Source organism: Amaranthus tricolor, chromosome 3 (genome assembly GCF_026212465.1).
Source record: "Amaranthus tricolor cultivar Red isolate AtriRed21 chromosome 3, ASM2621246v1, whole genome shotgun sequence".
Taxonomy (NCBI): Eukaryota; Viridiplantae; Streptophyta; class Magnoliopsida; order Caryophyllales; family Amaranthaceae; genus Amaranthus; species Amaranthus tricolor.
Genome location: NC_080049.1, coordinates 17,541,433 through 17,548,074, shown reverse-complemented (window position 1 = coordinate 17,548,074; position 6,642 = coordinate 17,541,433).

Genomic DNA, 6,642 nt, shown 5'->3' with positions numbered 1-6,642 from the left:
CTAATACCTCATTAGGTTGTTATTGAAATCATAAATACATAATTGTAATGAGCCATGAACATAATGTCAATTGTTAAGAATTATTAAAGTTACTTGTATGATGTCTTGATTTTAGTTCTTTCTAGCCTTGGAGAATATAATGAATGATATTGCGATGTGATAACTGTAAGATTCGTCCTTGTTGTCATATTAGCACTACATCAACATTAAGTGTGAATCATCGCCTTATATTAAGATGATGTGAACCGTTATAACTCAAAGTCAGTTGGCGTAATGAAACAGTCGACATAATCCTTTTATTCTTTGTCGATAGAAAAACTTGTGTTATTGTTGAACTAACGATTATGCTTGGTGTTGAATAAGATGCGTACGTGCAAGAAGTAATTGAAAACTTGTCGTGAATGGATAATAGTGGTTACTCTGGTTTCTAGCTGGTATGACAAAGTAGTTAAGAGAACTTATAAGTTCTATTCCTAACTTGTATAGGTTCCCAGTTTATAAGAGGAAAGTAAACCCTTAGTTGGGTGATTTTTTGTAACTTGTGGTCGTGCAGTGACGCTCGCAGGTGCGTACACGCAGTAATAAATATTATCATATTCATTGTTTCAAAGTATTATCCATATTTCATGATTATATGCATTGCATTAGAATTATAGAACGCCAGAAAGTGAACTATGCTAGCGTATAGTCATAATAGTGATACAGGCAAGTAGAATGAAAACATTAGGAGACTATGAGAACAGATTTCTAAATAGTAGAGAACGCACCATGGTTGTGTGTGGTATCGAAGGGATTTCCTACTTATTGAGCCTTGATGTATGATTAGTTGGAGTGACTCAACTGGATTATGTCCGGTTGATTTAATGGTCCCCTAGGTGAGGTTCGACGGGACCACCGTAAGGGGGGTATGAGCATGCTTGGGTCATTGGGCGCCGGGAGGCCAATAACGCCCCTTGACCGAGGTGTTAACATGCGGGCCTTGCAAACCCCAATATGGTGGCCTCTTCACTGGTTTAGTACCCCAGTGTGTTAGTTTTTCCCGAAGGTAGGACCCGAGAGGGTCAGCTGGAGGGGGCATGAGCTCATACTTTGCCATGGGCGCCGGGAGGCCGATAACGCCCTTGGCCGTGTCACTATGCCATGAATAGAGAAAGAATCCACTACCCTTGAATATACTTCGAGAGATTAATAGTTTTAAGGAGAAATTATGAGTAAATAGAGGTGCTTAGACAGATGAGTAGACTCGTTATTGCCACACTAGATCGTTGTCTATAGTTTTGTTCAATGACTCTAATTATTATTAGTTTATTAATTACTGACGTGTATGTGTTTGTTGTTGTTTGCTCATGACTCTCTATGATGTTCCTGCTATGACACATCTGACTATGGTCATTATGTTGAGCAGTAGGGGGAACATAGCTTGACATGACAGGTATAGGAGCTTCTTTTGTTTTGCATTGGGGGAAGAGCGGAGTACGACCGTAACAATTGTATACAATTGTCTAATGCTTGTAGCTTTTATATTACTTGTAAAGTTTTCTTTTGGGATTGTATAATTTCTTTTGTATGGAGCCATGTGACTCCTTGTATGATTCATAGTTCCGCTGCGTAATTTTTGGATATATAGTATTGAGAATACTCCTTTAGTATCCGTCAGATCGATGCGTTAACACTGGAACCACGATCCTCATTAGAGTTGATGATTTGAGAAGTTGACGATGATTCTTTCCGTCGTGACATATTCTTGAAGGCATAAAGGCCTTAGATGATTATAGTTATATTATCCAATTATATATTTTTGTCACATCCTCAGTTTTCAGCAGAGATGTTGCCGAAATTTTCACTTACTCACCTTTTTTTTATTAATCTTTAACGTTTATTTTAATTATGTTCCCTTTTCTTCTTTTCTTTTTATGTAACACTCGAGTTTCCGCCCTTCCTTTACGATTCTGGTTTCGTTTAAGGGGTTGAAAATTCAAAGGAAGGGTGGAAATTCGGGTGTTACAAAGGGTTTGTTGCTTGGAACATGAAAAGGAACAAGCAATTTCAGAAATTAAAAGGATTAAGAAGAAATGGATGAATGAGAGGAAGCATGGAAATCAGATTACAAGCTTTGTATTAGGATTTTTCTTTTGTTTTTTGTTGGTGTTGGCTGTATTAATTAAGGCTAGTAAATGATGTTTATGACCTATTTTCGAATTTGTATTAGTGATTTCGGTTTTGTAACATGATCATGATGAATGAATTAAGTTTTTATTTTGTCCATTTAATTTCTTTGTAGGTATTGTAAATACACTTGTGTTTGCTTTCTGTTTATGTATTGAAAACAGATGGTTGTGGTTGCTGTGTTTGAAAATCAGATGGCTGTGTTTGCTCTGTAATATCCATTTGATCTGTTTATGTAATGTATGTTGTGTTTGCTGTGTTTTCCTGCTGCTTGGAACACAACATACACTTAGCCATGGCAATTTGCTTACACACTGATTTTCAATGTACATACACAACATTGATATGATACACACTGGTTCAACGATCATCACAGATCACATGTACATAACACTGATGAACTTACTCATTCAGAACACATGTGTATGCAATGCTGCACTGATAAACTGCAAAATTGATGTGCAGCACCCAAAGTAATCACTAATCAACTACAGAATAATTCATTTGTTTCAGCATTGAATTGCAGCATTGAAAACTTATTTGCAGCACCCAAACTTATAACGGATTTTCAAAACACAATCCCAGATCCCAAGAATGCTCTTCAGCTTTCTTTTTCAACAAATGCAGCACTAGTTTTCACATACTGCTGCATACTGCTGCACCACATACTAGTTCTCAGTTCTCACTTCTCAGTTCTCACTTCTCAAATCAGTATTGCCGCACTAACTCAATACTACTGCTGCATAAATTACTGCTGCATACATTGTACACAACAACACATTATACCCATAAACAGCACTAGTTAACTGATGTACGTACGCAGCAATTTGCTGCACTTAATTCATCACAGTAACTTAATTCAACACATTACATTCTCAGTTCAAATACTGATTTGCTTACATACAGTTCCATATAGTACATTCTTAGTTCATAAAATTTATACTAATTCAACACATTACATTCAACAGTAAATTACTTATACAGCTCTATATTTGACTATTTTGATCCATTACACATAAAGTTTTCGTTTGTTGTTGACTACTGGAGCTAGGCACATCATTTGTTGTAGACTGTTGAGTAAAAGAAGATCCCATTTCAGGCCTTCCACCCTTTGACTTGATCTTTGTTGGTGATGGTTTGGGTGGATTCTTGCAGCCCTTTTTGTAGTGACCTAGGTCACCACAATTACCACATCTTCGTTGCTTGAATTCTCTAACAGCACATACAGCCTTCTTACCTCCTTTACCTTCATCAGCTTCCTTCTTTCTTTTTCTCTTGTTAGGCCTTCCAGGCATCTTTCGAAATGGTGGAGGAAGTGGTTTGGCTAAAGTGCACGTGGGCCATATTTTGTGTCCTGGCATACCATAAAACTTTGGACCATACATCTTTGCATACATTTCTACAAGATACGCCTAATGGACAAATTTGTTGGCATCTAATTTTCTAAGAACAATACAAGCCACTCCATTAGAGAAATTATAGGCTTCCCCCTTGCTTCTACTAACACATTATTGAATGCCTCACAACAATTATTTAACAGCATCCCAGACTTACTCCTACTAGAAAAAGCATGCCTAGACTAGTGTTTTGTAGGAATAGCAGCTAGATATTCATGTGCTTCAACAAAAATATTCTTTATTTCATTTATTTCTCTATCAAAATGAAGCTGTAAAGGTAAATTGTTACTAATTAGTTTGACATGATCTCAAATATTTAATTGTATACTTGATTCCATACCTTGTTGTAAGCTCTTGCTGCTCTCCAAAAGTGTTGTTTGAACAACTCTCCAGGGAACTTGATCTTGAAGTTCGCCCATATATGCCTACAACATAACCTAATTTCAGCTTTAGGAATCACTAAGTTCAAAGCTTCAACCAAACCCTACATTATCCACAAATTAGTATTAGGGTTATAGCATTAGTTACAATTAAAACAAGATATGTGTTAACAAGTAATTACATTTCTACCTTTTGCCTATCGCTCATGAAGGTGAAAGGTTCACCTCCTGCTTGAACCCAACTACTCGATGCAATAACCGACCTAAGGTCTTCTACGAAGAGATTTAGAAACCAAGTCCAAGATTCTACATTTTCTGTTTTGACCACAGCCCATGCAACGGGGAAGATTTTATTGTTCCCATCTTTAACTATAGCAGTCAACTAAACCCCGGAGAATTGTCCCTTCAAATGTGCACCATCAACACCTATAATAGGCCTACAGCCAGCAATAAAACCCTCCTTACATGCTGGCAAGCATATATACATCCTTTGGAACAAAGGTGAGGGTGTGTCTATTCCAATGCATTTAACGATTGCAGTGCTTCCTGGATTAAACCTCCTTATTGCTTCTGCATAATCCCATACCCTGCTATACTCTTCACTAACATCACAAAATGTCATTTTCATTGCAATTCTTTTAGCCATATAACACTTAGAATACTTCACTTCACAACCTAACTCTCTAATAACCCGTTTCTTAAATGCCTTTAATTCCCAAGTTGGATTTTCCCTCCAATCCTCTATGTATTTCTCAGCTAAATACAAAGCAGTGACTTTGTTATTTTGGTGTTGGTGACCACAAGTGTGCTTGGGAAAATAACTCCTTATTTAAAGTGTCTCCTCATCTTTCAACTTCATAGCATGAACCTTAAAATAACACTTCTTCTCCTTCCCACAAACACAGTTCACAATTCTTGCTTTCGATTTAATACAATTGCATCTATTGTAGCAATACACACTGATCCTACTTCTACCATTATGCAGGTAATAATAATTGTAACCACATTCAATACCATGGTACCTTAGTGCTTTTCTAAACACTTATGTCGAAGGAAACTTAAGGCCTAAAGATAAATTAATCTTACCCTTGAAATCAACCTAAGGATTGAATGTAGGATAGCTGCATATACCTTCCTCATCATTCAATGCACCCAAATCATAATCATCAGACTGCGGTTCATCATCATTAAAGTATATGTCTCTATTGTTTTCTTCATCAACCTCCTTATCTACTATTAATCTAATTTCATCATCACCGATAAACACATCATCAAGACCATAAACTACATTTTCTGCAAACAAATCAGAATCATCCTTATATTCATCCTCATCACCACAACTATAATCATCATCACTACTATCCTCAAAATCAGAAACATGTTGCTCTATGTGGCCTCTCTCATTTGCTGTAAGGTTTAGGGTAGAAATAGCAGCTGAGTTATTTGTTTTAGATCTAGGGTTAGCACTTAAAGATTCTTTGTAACCCGTATATGTGATTGGTGGTCCCCATTGCCCAACATCAACATCTACATTTTCTCTTTCCAACTCATCTAAAACCTCATGTGCCACATCAGATCTTTCAATCACCACCTCATCTACCCTAACATTACCCACCTCAGTTGCCAACTCAAACTGCTTCTTTTTCGACTTACTTGCTTTTTTACAGATTTTCAATTTCTTCGTGTTATTGATTTAGATAATTTTAAGAACCCTAATACGTTATTCAGACACAACAACAATCAATTTACAAATTACAAGATAAAAAACAAAAAATTCAATAGAAAAACGCAGCAAAAGGAAGCAAATTTCTAAAACGAGATGAAGTACAGAACCATAATTGAGTAGTAGTACATACCAGTATAGGTTAGAACTTTCAACGAGATGAAGTTACGAGGTGGATAGGAGCGAATTCAAGAGTTACAGGAATGGATTTATCGTTGGAAATGGCAGAAAGAAATGATTCTCAAATGACGTTGAAATGAAATGAAGAAGAAGGTGGGTTTAAAGAATCACGTGACTGTCACGTGAGGGTCAGGGTTATACTTAACAGTCAAAGGCCAAAAACCGTTATAAGGTAGTGTTTTGCAAAGAATTGTATTGTATAAGGTAGTTTTTTGCAAAAAATTTTACATAACGTAGTTTTTTACAAAAGGGGGTATAGATTAGGTAGTTTTTTATAACTTTGCCTTATTTTTATTCAAAATCATTTTAAGAGTATTGTAAAATTTGTTAGGACAGATAATGCTGAAGAATTATGTGATGGATCTTTAGCACAATTATATGACTGTTTTGGAATTATACACCAAAAAAGTTGTGTTGAAACTCTGCAACAAAATGGTATAGTGGAGCGTAAACACCGACAACTTCTCCAAACTACTAGAGCTTTATTTTTTCAATCCAACCTTCCTAAATCTTTTTGGGGTGAATGCGTTCTTTGTGCAACTTACTTGATTAATCGTTTGCCTGTTTCTACTTTACACAATATGTCCCCTTATCAAAAATTATTTGGTACTGCACCTAATAATGACCATCTCAAAACCTTCAGTTGATTATGTTTTGTGTCTACTATTAAACAAGGTAGAACAAAATTCAAACCTAGAGTCGAACCATGTGATTTTGTTGGTTATCCTTTTAGGCAAAAAGCCTACAAGATTTACAATCTTGTGACAAAAAACTTTTGGTTTCTAGAGATGTTACT